We start from the raw sequence: 24,983 nt of genomic DNA, 5'->3' as shown, positions 1-24,983 counted from the left end.
TTTGTCATGGGGACATCCCAGATCCTCTTTAGAGGAAATAACGATGACGTTAATGTGATCATTGTCAAGGCGTTTCGTCAGAGTCACACCTATCCGTGTCTTAATCCCGCCCTCTCGTTCATCTACTAATCATCTGCAATCCACAATTTACCTGAGCACGGTATACGCTGTGACAGTAACAGCATCTGCATTAAAAAATAGAAACTTAGAAATATGGTATCGTGAAAAAATGACAGATTAGATAAATGACTTCTTAGGAAAACGATATCTTACAAAGATGGCGTATCAGGAAAGTGCAAGTTCAGAAAAAAAAAAATGGCGTATCATGAAAATTTTACAGTAGGATAGTTTGCGCTATTTCATTCAAACGAACCGTTAAATAAAAATTGTCGTGTTCAATCGTGGCGGTGCAAAGTAAGTAAGTATGTACCCAGTGGACCCCGGACACAGTAACAGACGAAAAAAAAGCAACAGGTCCAGACTGTGATTGATCTTCCTGTTACTATAGCTCGAAGACATTCTTGGTCACGTTATAAGGAAAGACCAGTGTCCCGATACCTTTCTTCTCCAGCGAGATAATTGCAGCCTAGGCTTTCCTGAATCGACCACGAGCGGTCATTCATGCGATCCCTGATGGTGAATTCGAGGAAGACTAACGATCCGCGGAACCACTCTCTGGTCAACGTAATTGACTGCCATGACGTCGGTGAACTGTACACCACCACGGTTGAAGGATCAAGACGTTTTAACTAAGTGGGACAATCGATATAGCCCGAGGAATAATTATGTTAATTGTTAGAGATGACTGGAGCACTTTTTACAGATAGTCTAGTGGATAATGATAGTTCTGCGGAGAGATTAGGTTAGGATTTGGTGGATGAATACGTTAATTAGTTGTTACGTAGCATCTTATAAAGAAGGATAGTTAATAATCGTAAAGCATTATGATCATGATGAATTTTTTACGCTAACAACAGTGTGACCGTGTTGTTCTGACCATTCCAAGACACCCTGTATATACGCAATTTAAATATACCCACACTGCACAGAAAAACAATCAGTACATGGAAGAACAAAGCTACGGTCGTAACCTTGACACAATAATTACTTTCGGAACAGACCAGAGTCCTGGTAGTTTCAGGACACCCATTATAGATCGCCACGTGTACGGGATTATCTTGGAGCTTTCTTCGCGGAAGAGAGTTCATCCCAGTGCAGTGTATAAGGTCACGCCAGGCAACGTGTACGGGACACACCGCTCACCTGACAGGATCGTGTTTCATCCTGCTGTGTTATACAAGGTGGAACCGCGTAACGTGATCACTTCAAACTGATCTGTTGTTAGTGGACAGAGCGAAATTTTCTTTTGTCGCATTATATGGTTCATAGACACCCTTATGATGATAATAATAATATACTGTTTATCAGTTTTCAAGGTCATCTTCAGTTTTTTTATAAATAAAACCGCGATGTTTTTCACGCCTTTGTTATCGAGTATTTGACGTGCTGTGATCTTCAGTGGAAGATGTCCTTGAAAACTTAAAAAAAAAAAACAAACTGATAAAAAGTATACAGTAATAAAGTGAGTTTAACATTTTATTGTGGTGAAATGGAAGACAGGAAGAAGAAAAGCATGTTACCTTATACCTTAATACATTCATGCATTTAAAAGAAATAAAATTTCTAGAATGTTTAAAATTTAAAAAAAGAAAAAAGAAAAATGTTTGCAATCTAAGTCCTGGAACTTCTGTTACACATTGCATAATCATCTCAAGGTTCTCTGACCCATGCTCTGCGACACAAAAATAAAATTTCACTAACAAGAAAATAATATAAGATTAAATTAGATTACACGGTTCACCCTGTATATTGTACCGGCTTGGGGGACGATCCAGTCTTACGTTATTCTACGCGGGACGTGTCCACGGAACGTTAGGTACGACCGAACGCGTCACGAAACGACCTTACGATTCAATTTCTCCACCGCCTACGGGGGAACAGGATTCCGTGGTATTTTTTTTATGTAACAAATTTCTTCCCTCTGGACCGCTAGCCACACTCCTGGAACTTTACGTGCTTCCAACCTCTTAAACGCCCTTTAAAAGTTTCCACGTGTCATCTATGTATATGAACAAGACATTTGATTGGTATTAAAATTCTTAAAAAACATTTCTTTTGATTTTCAGATAAAGTAAAGAAAAGTAAACGGAGTGTTTTTTTTTTTAATTCGTACCCAATTCTTTCTATTTTTACTTTTTACTAATATTCACCCACACAATGGCAACAGTATTCAGAAAAACCTGAAACAAATTGTATTTTCAACAAAAACCTGCAGAATTACATCACAACGTTTTTTTTTTAAAGAATTCCCTATACCAGGAAACGATCAGGGATTACACAAAACCGCTAAATTACCACAAATATTACATTAATCTCGTCTACAAGAAATAACCATCGCCAAAGGCATCAAAGAGTTCAACATTCCACGAGGAACTTGGTTTTTTCAATTGAACAAATGGAGCACCGAATGTTTTCTGTTCGAGTAATAGAGGTACAGACTAGAGAGAGGAGTAAGGATAGGTCAGAGGAGGCGCAGGGGAGGTAGGTGAACGCAGCGAGCGGAACGGAGTGGACACGCGTGCATTAATAAACCCCGTGGTACGACTGGGAGAAAAAGAGAAGTCGATTTACCGTCAGGTGAACCGGGATGTAAACAGGATGCCGCCGCGAGGAGAGGATAACGCGAGGACACGTCGCGGGCTGGCAAGGTCGTTGCCATCGGAGATTCCAGGCTACTCACCTGCGAGCCTCTTGTGGCTTTGAATCGTCCTGTAGCCTCGAGACACCCTTGTATTAATAAAAGTAACTTTTGTATGGAGAAAACTGAATATTTTTAACTTGGGTATAACTTAACCTAATTTTTGAGATTGTTTTCATGGAAATAAGTATCTTTGAGTACAGAATTATCAGTAATTTAACATTTGGGGAAATTTCGTACTTTTAAATATGAAGTAACCTTAATCTAGTTTCTGAAAATATTAAATTGACCCTGAATCTTGTTTACAAGAGGAATTTTCTTGGGAATATCAAACATTCTGAAATGTCGAATTATTCGAACTTAGTTTTTGAAGGTTTTTTTTTTTTTTTTTTAAGAATTAAGAAGTTTTGAATGCAGATTTGTCCTCGTCTAACCTTTCACACTCATTCTAACTTAACACCCGCTACAATTTAATTCCGAAGTGAAATTATCTCAGTAAAATTAGAAACTCTCGAATACAAACTCATCCTAACCCAATTCCTGAGCTGTTTTTAAGCAAAAACTAAGCGTTCCTCGTTGTGAATTCACCCTAATCTAACCTCAAAGATAACCATCAGCCACATCTTTTTAGAATAGACGCGGTACAATTAGAGACGGTTCCGGCGAGTCTATATATATGTACATACATTCTAAGACTGCCAATTACGATTAACACAGAGATAAACACGTGAGAATCGGCAGACGTATTTGGAAATGAGGCATAATATGTCGAAGCGGGTCACGAGGATGCTTCATAGAAACGTTTTTGACTTCCTTTCGATCGGCCATCTTGCACGCGTCGATATCTCCATTGAACGAATAAAAGTTTCGCTAACTCAATGAGATCGCAATTTAAAGCCGCGTTTCCATGTTAAAACTGGGGGTTTTAAGGTCAGACCGTAATGTCGCGCGGGAAAACGAGCACCGCTGCTGGAAAAGGATGTCACGAGGATATGTCAAAGTGGCAAGGTCGTTGTCACTAGGCGGCCCGGGTTGTTGTACATTCAAGGACCTTTCCACCAGTCGCGTTTCATGCGCGTATAACTTCACGACTACGATCGTATCGATTCGAGCACCGGGAGCAAAGGTAAGTAAGCCGAGAAAAGACCGTGGATCTCTTAGAAGCGGGTCAAATCTAATCGTACATTGCTTCCTCGCTACATGAGAAACGTGACTAAAGTGCGTGGGATACCATGTTGGTAACTAGATTCTAGTTACTTTCTCCAATGACCAGTGATTTTTGCCGTTCATAAGAATTAGGAGACCTAGTATGTTTTTACAGAAAGTATTATATGATTTAAATTACATTTCTTCGCCAGTGCGCTCTGTAGGCATCTATATGCCTACTCGTTAAATTACGAGATTCTAGGCTGAATAATTTTGTAATGACTGTTTAGGTTTTCTTCATATTCACTAAACGTTCTAATACTTATGAACAAGAGTGTATGTAACTGCCACAATCCAATCTATTGATTCATTCGTTCCCAAAATACCTCAAACACCAATACCAATAAGTACATACGACAAAAAATCCCTAGACTATCCAGACAAATAATTTCAAAAATTTCCACCTGAAATCGCTTCATTTCAGTACAAAGTGGTCTAATGACCACTTAAGGGCTTCTCGAGATTTATATAGAACCATCAGCACTCGTTGCTCCACGTAAACCAGCTTTTAAAAGCTGAGGATAGAATTCTCGTGCGCATGCAAAATCGCGTGAGAAAAGAAGCTCCCTGGCTGCTCAATCGAGAGTAACGACCGACTGGAATATTCAACAAAGTGGTCTCCGATGGACGTTTTGCTTTTGGTCGCGCCCGTGTGTGTGGCTCGCTCGCCTTGTCAATCCTTGACAATTATCGATCGCTGTTGCGTTGGTTGTTGCAAACGCCACGAGATATATGCGTTGAGGAATTTTCACATACGCATCCGTCATCTTTTGTCGTTCGATTAATCAAAATTTTCGTTGGTTATCCGAGACTTATTAACCGCGATGTTATTCGACTGTTTAAGATCAGCCTGAATACAAATCGATCCTTCGTACTTCAATCAGAGTGATTTATGCATCTCGAACAATCCTAATAATTACACGGTGTACCGAAAAAGTTCTAGGTACTTTTTTCTAGGTTAGGGTAGATCTTCGTTTTCCATTGCCAATTTTTAAAATGGCATCGCTGATTTTCCGAAAGTATTTAATTTACAAGATGGCCTCAAGACATGAGAACTCTTCAGTTCCATAGATTGCTTCACACATTTCTCGATCATGATAAAATCCTGGAGAGTTTGTTATCTCTCAATGATAGAATTGTTTCTTAATATCGTATTGTACTATCTTTTCTGAAAACAGCAACGGCTTCAAGATTTATGACCATCAGCAAATCCTAGAGAATTTTTCTCTCGCTACCGACGGAATAATAGCTCCAGTGATGGAATGATGTATGCAGAGCGGTAAATCAGTCGGAATTACGGTATCAAGGCGGATTCTCGTGTGTCAAATAAGAAACGCACGCCTCCGCCTCTGATAAGGCAATTATTCTCATTCGACAGTCAGTGACATACTTTTGCCTGAGCTGATCATCCTGAAATCTCGCTCTTTTTCCAACGATGAAACTTTCGTGAAACTTTCACAACGAGATCCGATGCATTTTTATGAGGCTGCCCCTTGGCTGCTGTTCAGAATTCAACGATCGTCGCCGTGCAAGTGAGTCTGAAGTTCTCCTCATATATGGACACCAGATCTTGCGTCGGGTAATTTTTTTAATGGTAGCATTCATCATGCATAATCTTCGCTCCCCCCTCCCAATTCCCCTTTCCCACAGTTTTAAAAATTTCTACAGGTAGTCAGTTTTATAATTTCATATCTTTGTTATTCGCCATAAAGTTTTGTTATTGCTCCCTGACATTCCAACCTGTTCACTAATTGTCGACAGGTTTCTCGGTTATCGTGTACAGGTTAGAAAGGTTGCAGTGTGATGTAGATAGGCCACCTAATGGTAGTTCATTTATCCCAGAGGAAATTAAATTACCGTGTTAAATACGTTGGCCACTGGTTTGCAGATTTTATTCACTTCATATGTTTGGATATTTTTTGAGGAAAGTAGTGAAGTTGCCTGTGGTTTGGTGTGACATAGATGGACAACTCAACGGCAATTTTTTTTTTCTTAATTTTATAATTGCAGTAAAAATTGAATTGTTGTTCAAATACCTTGTACACTTTATCCACTTAGTACCCGTGAATACTTTTCACAATTATATCATTATCTGCTACAGCCGTTGATATACAATACCATAGATAGCGCACCTAATAGTCATTTATATTACATCAGCAACTGATACACTTCTTCCTTCTATCTTCTACCATAGATAGCGCACCTAATAGTCATTTATATTACATCAGCAACTGATACACTTCTTCCTTCATACTAATTTCTCTATGAACACAAATTCTGATCATTTCACCCATCCAATACACTATTCAGAATACTTCCCCTTCCGATTTCCAATTGGTGAAAATTGAAGATAAGCCTGCAGCAGCTTCTTCTTCTTCCTCAAGGCGGACTCTGACTGACTTTCTTTCAACTTTTTTACCCCTCGATCATGTCCCAATCAGCTTTTTCTCCGCATACAGGAGTCGTTTCTCCTCGACTGGATAAGGCGAGCGTAGTTTCTTTTCCCCCGCTTTCCCCGTGTACGTTAAACGTGACCCTGACCTCGACACTGGCTGCACACACCGTGATTAATACTCTCCTAGACGACCTATCTGCTAATCAGGACCAATTTGCAATTGTGACGATGGAATTCTTGCCTCTGAATATTATTTCATAGTCAACAACATTCACTGGTTGAACATTGGAATAATTATGGTATGAATATTTCATTAAGATGGAGCATTTAAAAATATTCAATACGCTTAGAACACGTGGTATGACCATGGGAATAATTGTCATTTAATATTCTACGAACACGGTGATGACGTTTTAAGAATAGAAAATGAGGAAAATGAGCTTCTTTCTTTAAATTGCGGTCGTGAACATTATGGTCAGACGAGGTTCGTGACTTCCATCCGCTAATCTGTTAATCTCGTTAGGGGAATCTGCCGACACTAATCCTTGATTCTTCGCTAATCAACTTAACGGCTTGCGAGTCCCCTAATTGCCTGGATTGGAGACATGCGATTTTCTTTCACGAAGAGTGAGCTGGAGTGTAACAGTTGAAAGTCCCTTTTTCAACAGTTACAATTAAAATATTCTCAATGATAATCTCTTGAAAAATGCTTATTGTATAGTGTTTATAAATCATTTTTCACATCTTTAACATAACCTCAAACTTCTTGCAACTTTTATTCCTCTTGAAAGTTAACATTTTAATAAATCTCCAACAGGACTATAGTTTTATTTATTCTAAATATTAAATAAGAATTTATGTGAAAATGTAATTTCAAGGTAATATTTCACTCATTATCAGTTATTTAAAAACTTCAGATCTGCAACATAACCTTAAACCACTTCGAAATTTTATCCCTATTGAAATTCCAGCATCACTGCATTTTCATTTATACTCAATATTAAATAAGAATGTACATTAAAACATAATTTCAAGGTACATAATTCTTGATCCTTATTTTTTTTTAATTGAAGTGGACGTTAAGGTTAGTCACTTCTGGGAAATCAAGCATCCTTCATGTCGATTTCTCGTTACTTTCTCCCTCCAAGCTGTGCAAGAAAGTAAAAATGGAGAGCGATGTCGCCTTTCCTTCCCTCGGGGTAGCGAACTTTCCGTGGGGTGGCCTTAATGGCGAATAATAAGCGTGACTTTCTTAAACCGAGTGCCAGCCGGTCAAAAATTATGTCCGGCCTTCCTCCAATCAACGCACCGTTCCATCTTCGACACGAAGAAACATTGTTCCGTCGCTTTCCAATATTTATCATCGTGTCAGCTACCAAAACGATCCTTCTCTGGTATCATAACCCCACTGTGGGGTATTGGTATTGCAAACTGCTCGTTTTGAACTTATTGACTTGGCTTTTTAGGTTATGAGAATTCTTACCCTAATGAATTAGAAATTTCTTGAGGCACTTCTATTCAGCATTACTATAAATCATTCAGTTAATATTCTAAGTATCAGAAATACTACAAAAAAAGTAAGGTTATATGTTTTTCTATTTTCGATCTTCTTCCATTTAACCTGTAATAACCCCATTTCTACGAAAACTGCCAAACTTTTCAAACAAAAACCTTCCATTATCTCCTATTTTTATTTTCAATTTGCAACTTCTTCCATTTAATACATCATAACCTCATTTCCATGAAAATTGAAAACTGTCAAACTATTTTCCTACATCTATACACTCAAACACTTTTCAACCTCAAGCCTAGGGAACACCAAAACGAGCTTTCCATTGTTTCCCATTTGCATTCAGACTAATTTTCATTCATACCAATTTGTATTCAGATTGATTTTCATTAATTATTTTTCACATTTATTTTCCGTAAGAGACCCCCCATGGACGATTAATGAAACGGCTTTCTTCGAAATTTTGTAAATATATGTGGCGCGCGTTTATCGAAAGTAACCACATCCAGAGTGGCGATTAACTTTCGGATGATCAGCAAACGCGGCTGAGGGCCTATCCGCAAGAAGCGGTCTTACGAGATCGCGCGTGGATCTCACGTTCGGCTCTCGTCGTTGGAAAAACTGGTCCCCGCTGGACACCGTCTCGTTTCCTCTCGTGTACTTACGAGGGGTATACTTTCGTTGTTACTTGGCGACTTGAAATTTAGCGTCGTGAATGTGCCTCGAACAAGAACTTATACACTTCACCTTTCTATTGGACATTAAAAAGTAGAAAGAATAAGGAGGAATCTTTTTTTATTTGCAAGTTGATAAAGTACGAATGAATTTCTTAAATTTATATTTCATGTTTCAGTCAAACAAGACTAAGTAAAAAAAAAAAGAGGTTGGAAGCTATATTTCAATCTGAAAAAGCTAATGTAACCTTAAGGCTGTTTTCAACGTTGCTATTTTCAAGAACAAAGTATAAAGAAATTAAATGGGTATAAAATTGTCACAAATATTACAATTTAATTATACAAGTTATTAGATATTAAAAAGTGAAATGCGTATAAAGTGTTTTCATTCGTTACTCTGCTCTCGACACTAAACTTCACGAGAAAAAGAAACAGCAAGTAAGGAAAAACAAATATTGGATGCTACATCAGAAACTAATTCTCAGCAAACCCCAGTGTGTATACCAACACACCACTAAAAAATATCCCCGCAGCATAAAACAATACAAATATCAAATAAACAGTCGAGTAAAAGTGGTATTCCCTTTTCAGTCCAGCTACGATATTTTACGCCCAGCATAAGAACCCATAAACTGTCCAGTTTCTATGAAACGATACACCGTGTTTCAGCCGATTGAGCAGGTTAAAAGCCGCTCTTAACGAGACCAACGAACACAGCAGAGCATCCTCTGTGTTTATACGCAACCGTCGGGTCCTTTTCTTGGCGTCTCTTTTTCTCGAAAGAAGCGATAACGCGAACCTGGTCCAAGGTTACTTCGGATAATCCAGCTTTCGGCGGTTTTTATACTGCGCATGCGCGGTTTCCGGTGTCCAGTTCTCCCCTAACCGCTGCATGCACGCGCATTAAAAAGCGATTAACTGAAAAGAACAAGTTATAAAACCAATGGAAATCGTAATTTCCTCCTTTTGTGCGGAATTAATTCCATACCGGCATCATTTGTAAGATGGGAAAGTGACAAAGCAAAATCGGTCTTGCAAGTTACGCTATAATTAAGGTTTTTATCAAAAGGTCATTGATCTGAAATTCATGAAAACTTGTAACTACATTTTTTTTAAAGCGGAAGTTAGTGATTATTTGGCGGAAGATTTTCAATAGGAATTTCTTAATGTCAGTCTAATGAATCCTAGTAAAAACTTTTCCAGTTCACTTTTACTTTTTAAAGTAAAATCTTGGTATATATCTACCTCTGATTACTCTTCCAATCTGAGATAAAAATTCATGCAAAAAAATGAGAAATATTTATCATTATATTCTCTACGTTAACGTTAAAATTTGTACAAAATGTAATTTATTCGTTTAACTAAAAAAGTTAAGGTTATGTTCCATTCTTATTATACATCTTAAAATTTTTTCTGCACTCTGAGACAGATTCTGATTAAGGGACAACATCGAAGAGAGCACTTCAATAGATTAAGTCGAGCGGAACGTGTCGAATCGAACGTAACACAGCGACTTCCGGTTCGTCGGAGAGAGAAAGAGAAAGAAACCTGTTCCAATTATGAGCAGCAGGGCTCACATTCGATTTCCGCGCGCCCGTTGAATGGAGAAAAATATGCAACGAGAATTTAAGGTCACCGCGGAGAAGAAGCAGAAGAAGAAAAAAAACATTTTTATGAAAAAAAGAGGAGCAGAGAAACGAGTTAACGAGACGGCCATTCGGCTTGATCCCTTCTGAATTTTAATGAACACCTCTCTTATTTAAATTCGTACACTTCTCTTTCAGCAGAAATAATCTTCCTTCACAATATGGCCGAAGAGAAATTCTGGTCAGAGAAATAAAATCAGACCAATAGACCCTGAAACTGTACTAAATTAATCACAATATTCTTTTTTATTACTATTCTTAGCATTTTCTGACTGAATGAATATTTGAAGAATCTTTTAATTGATGCTCACTCCTAAGAAACTAACCGGACCTAACCTAACCTAGAACTGATGAAAGACGTAGCGAAAGATACAGATCTCTCGGCGAAAGGTCTGCTCTCATGATTTTCAGGCCATGAATGGCTTCGACAGGAAGTAATGTGACCCAAACGAAGAGGATCATAACCTCAAGACATTTCCCGAGTAGGTATTTAAATTTCTCCGAAGTGTAATGAAGAAAATAAGCAAATCTAATCGAGTGTTATTGAATTTTATACACATTACTATTATAAAACCATCATATATTCTATATATAATATTTCAAATAAAGTTGAATAAAATCCACTTTTATCATTCTTCTATATTAAATTACCGAATAATAATAATAAGCAAAAAGGCACCTGTAGACTGTTTAGTATTTTGATCTAACACTACATATATAATCATACAAATCACAGCAGCCATGTTGCAACTCTCACAGTTGAGATCACAAGGTGTCTCTGATTACTATTCAACATGGGAACAAGTTAGTATAATATTCTTTTTTCTGATTTCGCGATTTTCAGGTTTGGTACGTACAAACATAATAAAGATGAAATTATTACCTGAAGAGATTTACTGCTAGAGATTACATCTAACTCTGCGACGTTTAAGCGGCAATTAAGCGGTTTTTAAGGTCGGCGCCGGTGAAAATGATTGATAAGAATGCTAGATACAAGAAATTACAGTGCTTCACCTTGTGCATCCGTGTTCAGCGTTATTATAAAAACTAGAAGAGTATGGTGTAAGAAAATATGGTTGTGACGATGTAAAAAGTGTGAGAGTATGATTTAAGAACGTGAAATATAACATTATTACAGGAAGATGGTGTGAACATGTGGTGTAGAAAGTTACTGTAAGAACATAGGATAAAACTATGATGTACAGTGTTACCGTAAGATCATGGTGTGTAATACTGCTGCATGAATATAGTAAAAAAATTATATATGTGATATCACTATGAAAATGTGATACAAAACTATGGTATGTAATATTATAATACTTCTTTTGTTGCTGTAGTGCAGAAGCAAGCATTTGCCGCGCGGACGACCAACACGATTTATGATGTGCGCGCTAGCAAAGCTATTTTTGAGAAAACCGTTTTAGTCTGTTTAATGTTTAGTAAATCTAACAATGCATGTTTTCGTAGAAACTTTCACCAACGGTCTCAATAGCAATTTGCCAGGTCATAAACCAAGGATTGCCGAAAGGTCCGCGTACGGGCCCAGGCCACATGTCTCAAGTACCGGACCTGGAGGAAAATCCGCGGCGTTGCCAAATGCGCTACAGCGGACAATACGCCCCCCACCATAATTCGCCGCGGTCCTCGAAAAAGCGCGGCAAGGGCGCAAAGAACTAGCGGCGGGTTAAAGACAAAATTCCTGATTGGTTACAACCAATAAGTTGGGGGTAACCAATCAGGAAAAAGAAGAGGGTGATAAGCTAATTAATAAAGACTTTAAAAGAACTTACTGTGTGTGTACTAAGTAACCCAGAGACACGAACTATCCTCCTATCCTTAAATACCTTTACATATATTATACTAAGTGAGTCAATAATAACTGCCATCTGAAATGACTCAGTATTTATTGATTTTATCAAAAAATATTTTATACGAAATACGTTGTAATAGATTAGACTCACAGAATGGATATATACTGATTTTTTTACCTCCTCAATTGTCTGAGATATCAAGGTGACCATCAGTTTTTTAAATGGGACCGCATATTTTTTTTTAATGTGCAATATATAATAAAAATAATAATATATGTATATCATTACAAAAATCTAATACGAGACCATGATACATAATATCATCTAATTATATATCAACACTGAACATAAAAATTCTATAAATAAAATTCTTCTGTTATTTCTCGTTGAAAGAAAAATACGTCAAGCAGTGGGATTAGTTAAAAATATATCGCTACTAGATCTTTATCTGTAACTGGAAGAGATTATAGAAGAGGCTTTACAGCGTTAAACAATGGCAAGATAACTGAAAATATAACGCACCTTCTGTTATCGCTTATTTATTAAAGACATCAGACAAGAAATGAATAGCTGTGGTGATTTTTATTTTACGAACGACAGCGATGATAGCACAGCGCAACGGTGTCGAACAATGGCGTTCACGGCAAACTTTCCATTCAATGGAAGAAAAGTATCATTAATTTTCTCGCGGCAAACAAGAATTGCTTAGACTGTAATTAATACCGAGAAATGAGTGATTATCGATTACTTATTCCATTTGTTGCATCAACAATGTCTTGATTATATAATTGATCCTCATAATGTGAGGTTAGAAAATATGTCAAGAATGATCTAATAGGGTAGACTTCCATAAATGGTAAAATCAAGGAAAGATAATCAACTACTTCACTTCATTTGCTACGTTATTACACGTTCATAGTATTTAATAAACAAAATGGGAAAATACATGATATCAGCCAGGATAAATAAATCAATGAACAATTATTCGTAGAATGGAATAATCAAGAGAAGACAAAACTAAGAATTTCCTTCGTATTTCCATCCAAATAAAATCCTGGACCAGTATTGTCAATTTATTTACAAAAAGAAACTAAGAGAAAATGAGACCATATTACTTAATTAACATCAAGAATCTATAAAAAAAAGAATCTCTGCATAGATACAAACCAAATTAATTACTCACAAAATGAAATTAATTAAAAGTTAAAAAATACGAAACTGAAGAATTCTAGAGCCCAAGAACTGATTCCTAACCTAACCTAACCTAGAACTCTTTGCCCTGATCGTGGCTCTGGCAAAGTCACGAACTCGACATTGGTCGAGGAGGATAGAGCAGGAACAACGAAAAAGGATAGAGAGCTCAACTAGTGATCCATAGGTAGACGCATCGACCATTGATCTTGATCCCAGAAGATCCATGTTCCCTTATTTCTGAGAACAAGTTTAAGGCCTCGAATCGATCCAGAAGATCTCGATACGTGGTGGTTCACTCATCGTCGATTGAAAACCCGGATAAAAAGCGCGGAAGAATCGGCCTGGTTAACGGAACACGTTCTAGAGAGATTCGATTCGGCTAGAATTGGCTGTTACTCGATTCGATACAGGAATAAAATCACGTACGATCGTCTACACAGTTGGAAAAAGCGTAGCGGAGAATCCGGATGTACCTTGGAAAAGTTCTGATAAATTATAGCAGGATAAATATAACGTTATGTAGGAATCTAACGATTTTCTAGATGTTCTCTAGAAAGAATTCACAATTATCATTGAGAACGGTTAATTGAAGGTGGTACACCTTTACTTTGACCTGATGAATAGATTCTGGGGAATTTTAAGAGGCAACGTTGGTATCTTAGAAAATCTTCTGTTACTTTTTTCATGCTAAAAATTAAATTCTGGAGAATGTGGTAAATTAATATTGAAAGAAGTATTCCTCCAAATTGGAATCTTCCAAAAAGGCCAAGAAAAACATTACTTCTACTAATATTTCCAATAATTACTATTTTAAGGTGCAAACATTAAACAGCCCAAAAAATTTCTTATTGCGTGAAATAAATTAAAATGTAAGAGATACTGATAGCAGTTAGAAAGCTTCAGATAAATTATTATAATACCGTAGGTGTTAAAAAAAAAAAAAAGAAACAGAGGAATCTAAATGAAAGAGTTCAGAAGGAAGCCGAGTTGAAAATAGTGTACCGATTGTGCAAGTGTAAAACGCTACCAGCAGGAGTTCACTTTTTTTCTTGGTTAGATCGTCTCTACTAGCCACGGATCGCCCAGTAAGGATACACCGTCGACTGGTTCGATTATTTCCACGTTAGGATACGTTTCTTGGCTATGGGGATATACCGAGCCCGTTTTAACGGCCCGCTTTTTTCCCCTCCCTTCCATCTAACGATACGAAAAAAACTGCTCAATCCATGGTCCATTTAATTTATTTTCTGCCAACAATTAGAGTTCATCAGAATAGATTATCACTTCTGAGGTTAAACGCTCAGTGTGTGGCCTATTTTAATCACAATACATTAATCTAATGAAATATTAATCTAAACTCAGTTATGACTACTTTTACATATAACTATTCTACACGTAAAATAAACGTCCAGTTTAACACTTTTAAGAAAACCCACGATAAATTGCATTTGTTTATCCGAATATTATTCCCCGCATAATGCAGCAATAAATTTTCAATTTAAAATGACCACACGTGTGAAATGTTGTTTGCTATTTCAACGAGGAAACAGCAAACAGCTGCGAATACGACTCGAGAAGATTCCGAACGATCTCCACAAAGTCATAGACCAACTTGTGCATTTACCTATCGCTACATTTGCATTGTAGGGCGAGTAACGGTGCATCCTACGTGTCGTATATGAAACAGAGTCGCGAAGACGACGAATTCTCGCGACCTTGACAAGATCGAGAAAAATCGTATCGAAAGCGGCGCTGCTCTCTCTCGCTTGCCGTCGGCATTTCTCGAGAACGGTGTGCGTATGTGTGTGTAATAGGAACGTGGAGTCATGTAAACCGCGTTCCTCTTGCATGCGTCTCTCTCTCCGCACTTACGTAAACGGATCGGGAACAAACGTATTACTCAATAGTGCGTTTCTGCCAACATGCGATTCGCGGAACTGCGTGTATTTCCGAGCGGACCTTGCGCACGAACGGGATATTTATGAGGTGTTTAAGTTCTATCGATACCGGTGATTGTCACTATGATTTACCAACGGTTATTTAGTCACATTCTAAGACCGGAAGTGATGCTTTACACTTAGAAAATGGTGTAGAAAGAAGTTTGAAAAATGGTGATAGGTTAACCATGGGTTAGTCTGGTGGAGTCTGACACACCCAACGGCCATAATTTTCATTCTGTTACTTTTACAATCATAAAAGTAATAAATTAAAGAGGCTCAATTGCTCTCATTTTATCAACTTTAAATTCTTCTTATCCTCAGAAGTATCAATGAAATTTCAGCAGTTCGATGCTTCGAAACGATGCAAACAGAAAATATGAATTTTCAATTTTCATATTTATATACAATTTCACCGAACTAACGTAAATTAACCCTCCGAGTGCCGCAGCTCGCAGATCCGTGCCAGAGTCACTTTTGACTCACACCGATATTCCACTAATGCATATTCATGGTTGCTCGAGCTCCTCACCGATACTGCGCTAACACAGTGACGATCACTCGACTCGAGACCCATACTGACATAGGCGGTTTCGGATTACGTTACGATTTCTGTCTTACGTTTACGAGGGAAAAATAACTATAATTGTGAATTATATAAAATTTATGCTTAGGAAATATTTGTTACATGAATTTATTTATTATTGCACACATTATAGATAATTGTATGGGTTTGCGTGGAATGGGCATTACAAACGTGTCTGTTATAATAATTACAAACTAAAGAATATTTATTGTTGCTTCCTGTACAAACAAACTTGACCTGCTACTCTAGTTTTTCTTACAATTTTTCTGAAATAATTTTTGGAAATAAGCCAACAATAACAAACAACAAACAATAAAAACAAAGAACAGCAAAACAATAGAACAACAAGAACTGATAACAAATCAGATTTATCGTACAAATCCTTCCTCAAAGCGTTACAGCGAACTGTTTTCGGCCTGTACGGTAATTCGACGTCGCCTGCACCGTGCATGTGTGATTCGTTCGACACAAGTTTGATTGTTTTCAGTTCTCACGCATGCAAACATACAGTGATCGAACTGATGGTGTGGCTTCTTCTTTTGACTTATATTGGTATTTAGTGATGAACGATTGTGAGGTGTCGTCACTGTGTGCCTTACTTTTAAAACTGCGGGTCCCCAGTGACTCCGGCACGGCATGCGGAGGGTTATAACGAAATTATTATAATAAGGAACCTGATGCGATTTTCAATCGCAAAAAATATTTTACACTTCTCTAAGAATAATAGCTAATATTTTAAAGTGAAACAGTTGAAGTATCGAATAATAGTGTACGTCCTACGTCGTCACGAATGAAACTGAGACAGAATAGTATTTGTAAGATGTATGTGTACAGTCATATTTTCTTCCCGTTCACGTTCAAGGCTTTTCTCTTTCCACTTTTTCGTCCCATTCCAGGAGAATCGATCTCTCGGCGAACAATAAAAAGAAACAAAACACATGCTTTTCGTTGCTGCTTTATTTTTACCAATGCCCGTGTAATTTATTTCTACGCAAAACCGCTATGTTTATAAGTCATAAACGTAGCCAAAAAAAATCCTGCAAAAGGTCTGTTTCTTCCATTGAGACACGTCATCAAAATTTCATGTCTTTTATTACGACCAATTCTACCAACCGCTGACCCCTGATTGTGAATCGTATAGTTACGCTACACACGTCTTCTCTGAAGATCGGAACGGACCGGAAGTGGTTGGTAATCGGATGTTGCGAAAATTTTAATTAAACGCAAGGCAGGTAAAAGTTACCGAATCTTTACCGAATCTTTACTGAATCTTTACAAGAAAAATTCTTCAAATAAATATTCTCATAAATACAACAGATTTCTTCGTTTCTCTCCTGAAAATTGTACTTTTTACTACTTTAAACTACTTTGTATTTTGCAACCCTTCCATTATCACTATTTGGTATTAATAATTGCGAATTTGTTTCTAATTCTCTTATGTGAAATAACCCAAAGTAGTAAACATTTTCCAAAAATTCGAATTCTCAAAATATTAGATCTTCGCTTGGTTGTAGTAATGTTAGAAGCATTCTAGGTAAAGAAGAGTAATTTCCATAGGAATAGTACGAAAAAAAAAGCAACTCGAGAGATTTACGGAAGGCACAGAAATTATTCATGCGGTGAACAGTTCCGGAAAAGAAGTTTCACTGACTGAATTTACAGCGTAATATATTGTTTCCCAACGGTAACGTACATTTCGTCGCGGTCTACGTGAGCCTGCATCGAGTGCAGTTACAGTTACCGATTTTTGCCTCTCCGCCGCGGCATTTTTTTCTGTCGGACCGCGGAACCAGTAATCGGAAGTGAGGCAACTTCCACGACACACTTGAAGAATTCATGCGTAATAGATGATTATTAAAGACACTAAAAGGAGATTATCCTACATTACTCTCTGCTAATCATATTATGATATAAAATGTCATTGTGCATTACAGAGTAGTTCATAAAAAAAGTCGCTTTACCATTTAAAAATTGAATAAACTTTCGGTTTCTTTAATTATTTGTATTTACAAATAAATAAAGTATAGAAAATTTTTATTTGATAAAACATAGAAAATGGACATTTTTTTTAGACCATATATGAAAAATGAAAGAACAAATTTTCAAAATCTGAAACGAAAACTTTAAAACATTTAATAGAAAAATAGTTATTCGATGATCATGAAGAGCAGTTTGTTCGTCATTCCTAGTTCGCCAGAACGCTTTGCCGTTGCTGGATGTGTACTACTCCTCTGCCTTCCTGAATCTCGTAGGCCCCCGTCTGCTGTCGCGCGGCACAAAGGGGGTGAGCGGTAATTCCGCCGCCTGGAACAACGATAATAGTCCGTGTCGTAATTCCGCTCGAACGTGATCGTTGCCTCGGCATAATTGCGCCGGATTGAAGCGGATCGACGCGCTTTCCAAGCGGAATTTCGTCGACCCTGCCAGGTATTTCTTTCTGGTGGATATCATGTTTCCCAAATTAACCAGAAATGATACCTAGGAAAACTGTATTTTTGTTATTTTCAGTTGCTTTGAATTTTATCCATACGCTAATATTTTATTTAGAATTTAGAAGTTGGAATTAGACATTTGGGAATTTGGAATTGTCCCCCCCTCTTTCTACTGTTTCAAAGCCTCAAACCACTGAAATCTCATTGACGGATCTGAAGATAGGGGGGATTTAAAGTTGATAAGGTGAGATAAATTGAGCCCCCTTGATTTGATGTGTTATTTTTAGAATTGTAAATTAACAGAATGAAAATTATGACATTGGGTTTGTCACACTTTGCTAGACTAACTCAGGGTTAATACAGGTGATTCTTTTTTAGGTTATGTTGGAATTTGTGTTTACCTTGGTCAAACTTAAAGGAGGATTTTAATAGGTTATGAAAGATATTTTGTAATTGAGAATACGTGTGTTATAACTCGAAGTATTTTAATGAAATATCTGTTTTATTTTTTGCACGTATGAAAAGAAGGATTGATTCGTACGAAAATTACGTCAGCTACGTTATGTCACTTTCATTTGCTAATGGAAGTGCTTTTATACGCACACTTTTATTACAGCACACTCTGGTTGTATGTCTTATAACGTATTTAATTTAGAGGGCCACTGCTATTTGGTTTGTTTCTAGGTTATAGTCGATATCGAATGAGTAATTGGTCCAAACGTATGCTCCTTTTTTATCTCAATAAAAGCGTCTTGGAAGATGTAATAAAAATGTGTGGTTCCATTAAACGACAGAAATAAGAGAAACAGTGAAATTTCTATCGATAATCATTTCATTAAAACTTCAATCATAATATTGTGCTTCTCCCTCGTTCATTTTCTAAAAATCAAATTTCAAATTTAAATTCAAATTCAAATCCTACAAAATTAAATTACCCAAGAATTGGAAATTCCCCATTTCAATAAAATAGTGAAACATAAAAATCAGCCAATGTAGATCCAATATTACACTCTCACTCCGCCAATTTGTCACGAACGTACAATCTCAATAGTCCACGTAGAAAGAAATTTTCTCTCGGAAGGAATTCTCGGAAGCGATTCAAAGGGGGTCGTCGAATAACAGGGGCGTACACAATCGTCGTTGCATCGTCTCTCTTCCACCTCTACTTTTCTTCGTGCTCTTTCAGTCCGTTCTCGCAATATCGTTTGGTCGTTTTCGTGCCCTTTCACTCCCGTCTAATCGAGACTAATCCTTACATAAGCGACGCCGGTGCACCCTTATCGGACGAACCGATGCGCATCCATACTAACCTAGATCTAACCCAGACCCGGTTTTATAACTTGATCCAAACATGACCTAGATTTTGTTTAGATTCAATCCTGACCTAATCCGTTGGTTTTATCTTATCTTCAAGTTCACGCCCACCTACTGGCCGTCTCCGTCACTCGAGTCTATACGGAAGAAGGCGAACCACACACCACGCCCACTCTCTGTTTCGTTTCGTACCTCCTTTATCTTCTCTGCTTTCGCGCCTACTTTGTTCCACGGTATAGTCACTGTAGTAACACTGTGACAGGCTGACAAATGCTTCGAGTGAAAGAAAGAGAAATATACCGTACTATGTGATATTGGTTTTGTTAGGGTAACCGTGTATATTTAACGTTTTTGTGTTCAAGGTTAGGTAAAGAGTAGTAGTGTTTGGTAATTCGTTTTGTATGTTAATTTTGCTGCTAGAGTTTTTGTATTGAAGGTTATGTGAGAGATAATATATTGTGTATACACGATTGAACCTGTTTTCTATCGAGTCTAATTGTGTGGTAACGAGAATGTAATGATAATACTTGAATAAAATAAAGTCACGTAAAAGTCTTTTTGTTTATTTTTAGTAGTTACTATTATAATATTTTTACGAATGTTTTCAGTAGCAAAATGTCAATACTGAAAATAAAATAGGTATATTGATATTAATATACTTACATGATAACATTTAATACCGAAATATTCAGTACTTTTTTACTTATGTGTAATTTTAAGTTGAAATACAGTAATTTTCGCCAGATGTAACAGATGTGGCGCGAAATGTGTTACTATGCTATATTTGTCTCAAGTATAAACAGAAAGTAACACCAAATCTGCAAAAAACTATTTCTTCGTAACAGTATTTACCTCCTTGAGAGGAACGATTTCTTTCATTTCTCTACAAAAAAGTATTAGGGATGGTTAGGTTAGGTTACGACGCTCCGTAACGGTTCGAGTGTTGTGACTGTTTCGAAGGAAGAAATTTGATACTGGTTACAGGCATACGAGTGCTTGGCTAGCAGTCTAAAGAAGATGGCGTGACAATTGCGTGCATATAGACCTGTTAGTTTGACAACAATTCGCCTGGTATTTTCTTGGAATGGATTTGGGCGAAGAAATGAGTGGTATAAAAGTTTCATTGGCCGTATAAAGGAGGAATAACTCATCGTTCGCTGATTTCACTTCCATTCGTTTACATTTTCTCTTGATGTGTTTTGAAAATGAGGGTAGGGTTTGGGTGATTCCTGGAAACGCGACACAACAACAATTCGTTAATTCTGTATTGGATATTATTCATTAGTTCTCTGCCTTCAAAATGTTAAAATACAAATATTGTAAGATTATGTAAAATAGTATAGTACATGTAAAAAATAAGTTTTGATATCTATTTTGTTAATAAAGAACGTTTTGGTAACTAAAAAATTGTCCTTTTTTTTGTTTCTGTTATCGTTGTTTACAGCTTTTTCAATTATTTCTACGAAATTTAAGGTGATCGAAGTAGGGAGAAGCGGTAAAAAAACCGCGGATGTGGATTAACGAGTTCCTAATTAAAGAGCTACGATCGACACTGTTCCCTAGCTGCCCAATTCACAAGTTACGCTATTATTACACTTATGTAGAGATTAGGAGTCTCGATTCCTTGCTTCCTCTAAAAATTCCATTCGCAACAATCAAGGCTTGTGCAGAACTGTTTCACGTTAACGGATTCATCGTGTTCGAATAAGCGAGAAGGAACGCTTAGCATATGAGATTCGTACTTATACAATTTGTAATACGAGATGAGGATCAGAAGGACTATGAGATTTACGTTATATAGTTGTTACTTTGTGGATTAATTAAATTCCTGAACTTTGCCCGAGACGTTTATTGTGCCTTGCTGAATTTTACTTATTGTTAGTTAAAAATTCATTTTAACACAGCGTATAACTTCTATTCTTATTGACAAGGATCACTAACCCGGAAGAACATGCGTGGAATAAAATTTACCTGATGTGATGAATCTTTTTTCTTTTACGGACCTAGCAACTGTTCTTAGGCATTTTCTGTATTAAAATTAATTTTTATTAACTTATGCGTGACTGGTATGTGTGCAGGTGATTATGAATGTGGCCTAAGTAAAAAACCTGAAAACATTGCATTTGTTTAAAATATCAAATTTCGGGAAACAGATTTTAAAGAGTAAAAGAGGCACACTGTTAGCAATTTCCATGTACAACAATTAATTTTTAATCTACGTTTAGGTAGGCACCGTATACTGGGAGTCACTGACTTCTAAAATTACCAGTTACGCTTAATAATCATAGAGTGATACATAAGAGAAAGTCACAAGCAACAAAAAAATGTCTACCTTGACTAAAAGGTGTTCATTTCACGCATACGATTATTAAAATGTCCATTCAATTCATTGAGAAACTGGTTTATCAATTATTAACCAATAACAAATACTTGCTATAGGAAATTGAGAAACCAGAAAACAGGAAATGGGATAAGGAAAGGAAAGTTTCACAAGAAATTAATCATTGTACATCCTGCAAGGCTCAGACACATTGAAATGTCTATTTTCTCTGACAACGATTAACCTTGATCTCTCATGGACAAGAAAAGACTGAAAATTTCAACATGAATTCATCTGAATGTTCATTTCATTCACTCAACAGATCAGTTCAATTTAAATTCTACTGATCTACTTATGGAAATGTAACAATTAAAGCAGTAATTTCAAAGCTAATGCAGAACATTATCTTTGTTATTAATTATTTATTAATGATAAGCCATGACTGGTGTACCTTAATAGGCTGAACAATAATTTAATTCCAAATTACATTAACCGTGCAATTTTCTTTCGCGAGATGCTTTTTAATAATAACCTCTACAAACCCTTAATTAACAAACTAGCATGATACTTAAAGCCTTTTATGCAAGCAAATGGTAATTTCAAATAAGGGAAAAGGACACACAGATATTAATTTAATTCAAACATTATGTTAGACCTCTACAGAGTGCTTCAAAAGAATTTTAATATTTATATGGAAGTAACTTTTTTAGGGAAACAGAACTAATAACACAATATTGGTAAAACATAGGAAGTCAAAAAATGCCAAGAAATACTATTTCTGTCTGTATAAATATTCCAGAGGTTCATAGTACATAAGTTGGTTCAACAAGTGACCGTGCTTAGGTAAATTGGCTTTTAATGGACAGAAAAAGGCCAGAGATAAGCGTTTGCAACCGGTCATTGTGCAAACTCTGATTACAGCACCGATATGAGCGCAATGTGGCCCAGATTTTCAAATCAAGGCCAGGATATTTGCTCACACACACTCACACGCACACCTGACTCGCAAAAACCTAAGCGACGGCGAAAGTGTCCGTGCATCTGCAACACCTAGTGTGTTGCAAGCCGTGTAGGGGCAAGAATAAAAAGAGAAGAAGATGAATGACCATGTAAGACGAACAACTGATTCGATAACAAGCAACCCAAATTAGATAAGATAGCGTTATAGGTTATGTTTGCTGATAACATACCAAATTGTGTTTGCATAGGGGCAATTATGCAATGAACAATGCCACTTCACTTGTACAACGATCAATTATTTACCCCTAGAAAGCCGGGGGGCGGGGAGCTTTACACAAAGCTTTAAACTTTTTTTTTTTCACCAAATAACTTGTGTATGCTGCCAGTAAACTTGTATAATAATTGTAAACAAACAAATTAAATATCATGTTTATCTTTTTTTAAATTGAAATTAAAGAATAAAGAATCCGAAAGGCCCCGATCGACACGAAATTTAAGGCATGCGGCCAAATATAAAATATTAGCTGCAGCCAATCATTAGTTTCTGAGATATTAACAAAAACCTTTCAGTACTATATATTGAAACGGCGTATACAGATGTGCCTAACACATTGAATGCTGCCTATACAGATGTTACTAATACGACCATCTTCGCTGTACTAGTCGTTGATGTCAAGTACCGAGTATAGGCCCGGTATCTATAAGGTGACGAATTTTTTCCAAATAAGGCTCATTGAATGAAGCCACTGAAAGCGTGGATTTTAATCTAACCTTAACTTAACCTAATTAACTAACCTTAACCCTAATCTAACTTAATCGTGTATGTAATCATCTTGTCGATTAGTCGAACTGAAGCACAGCGTCTAATACCGCCGAATATCTAGGCGGCCGATAATATCAAAAGAGTCATCGTTTGCCGAAATTTTACGTGGTACACCCTATGGATACTGAGGCCGCTGCCGGTATTGCGTCATCAGCTACTCAACAGTTCAGGGGGACAACCACTGCAGTGAAGACGGTTGAATTAGTTACATCTGAATAGGTAATTGTCAATGTATTAGTAACGTATGTATACACAGTTTTCAAGGTATCATACACTGAAAGTTTTTTATTAATATCTGGGAAATTAATGATTGGCTGAAGCTAATATCCCCCCCCAAAAAAAAAAATTTCGTGTCGATCAGCCTCCAAGGTTTTAATTATTAAGTCTACTAGTATATCTTCTCAATTATCGACGAAAAGAATTTTTTTAGTCTTGCAATTAAGTACTTCATTGTATAAGTTTGCTAATTGTAATCATTTAATCGTTTAGATACCTAAGAAGCTATTCATAGATAGTCGTTCAATTAACATAAATATATTTATTATTTTATGGTAATTAATATTTTGATCAAACTTTATTTAATATCCCCCCCCCAATGGTTAAAAGTGCCTCGTTGAATTTTGTGCCTTTAATAATACGTTTAATATGGCCAAATTCAATATGGCCGTCGGTGAATGCCCCTAGAGCCAGTTCGTGACTATTTTATAATTATCATTCCAGTCGTCGGGCAGATGTTCGGCCGTAAACTTCGTCGGCTAACGGATTGCTCGGTAGCGACCGTAAAAAAAAAACATTTTTACACGTAACACGGGCGAGCCTTAGGCCGCACGTGCACGTGCCAACTACTTTGTGCATGATCGATTTCATCTAATATAAGAAAAATGTGTATATACCAAAAATATCGAATTGCACATCTAATTAACGGAAGCCTTGACACTAGTGACTATGTTCTACAGACGGTAGCAACTGACCGTGTAAATGACAAGGAATGTTTGCAGAGATGGACGAAATTCTCTGCTTGTTGGGTCACGCACGGTCTGTTTACATCGCACAGAAACTGCGTCGTATAGTATATACATGTGTACACACAAAGCTCGGAACATTTACCAATCATTCGAAACGTTAATACAAGTTCCATTTCGCTGGGAATTATATTATGTCGTTATTCAGAGTTTTTGCGCGCATTTGGGATTTAATGACAGAATAACACATAAATTTTATGGGTTTAGCAATTAACTGTTTTATAAAAGTGTGGTTAGGAGGTCCAAGGGGAGGATTGACAATTTAATATTCGGGATTCCGTAAATTCTTAACGACTGTGTACGAGGTTGAATTTAATTATGCAGTAATTACATGCTAATTGACACTTGGGACGAGTCCATTCGCCACTGAACTAATTTCTGTTCGCCATTTTGGA

The 24,983-nt window shown here is 36.9% G+C and overlaps 1 protein-coding gene across 1 annotated transcript in view; it reads right to left on the bottom strand.

Annotated features, from left to right (window-relative positions):
* The window catches only part of LOC108570118 (protein cordon-bleu), a 94,893-nt gene that overhangs the window by 39,379 nt on the left and 30,531 nt on the right, over window positions 1-24,983 (bottom strand). The gene's annotated exons all lie outside the window — the stretch shown is intronic.

This window comes from Habropoda laboriosa, unplaced genomic scaffold (genome assembly GCF_001263275.1).
Source record: "Habropoda laboriosa isolate 0110345459 unplaced genomic scaffold, ASM126327v1 scaffold9, whole genome shotgun sequence".
NCBI lineage: Eukaryota > Metazoa > Arthropoda > Insecta > Hymenoptera > Apidae > Habropoda > Habropoda laboriosa.
The sequence above is the reverse complement of the archived record's forward strand: the minus strand, read 5'-3'. Positions and strand labels throughout refer to the sequence as shown.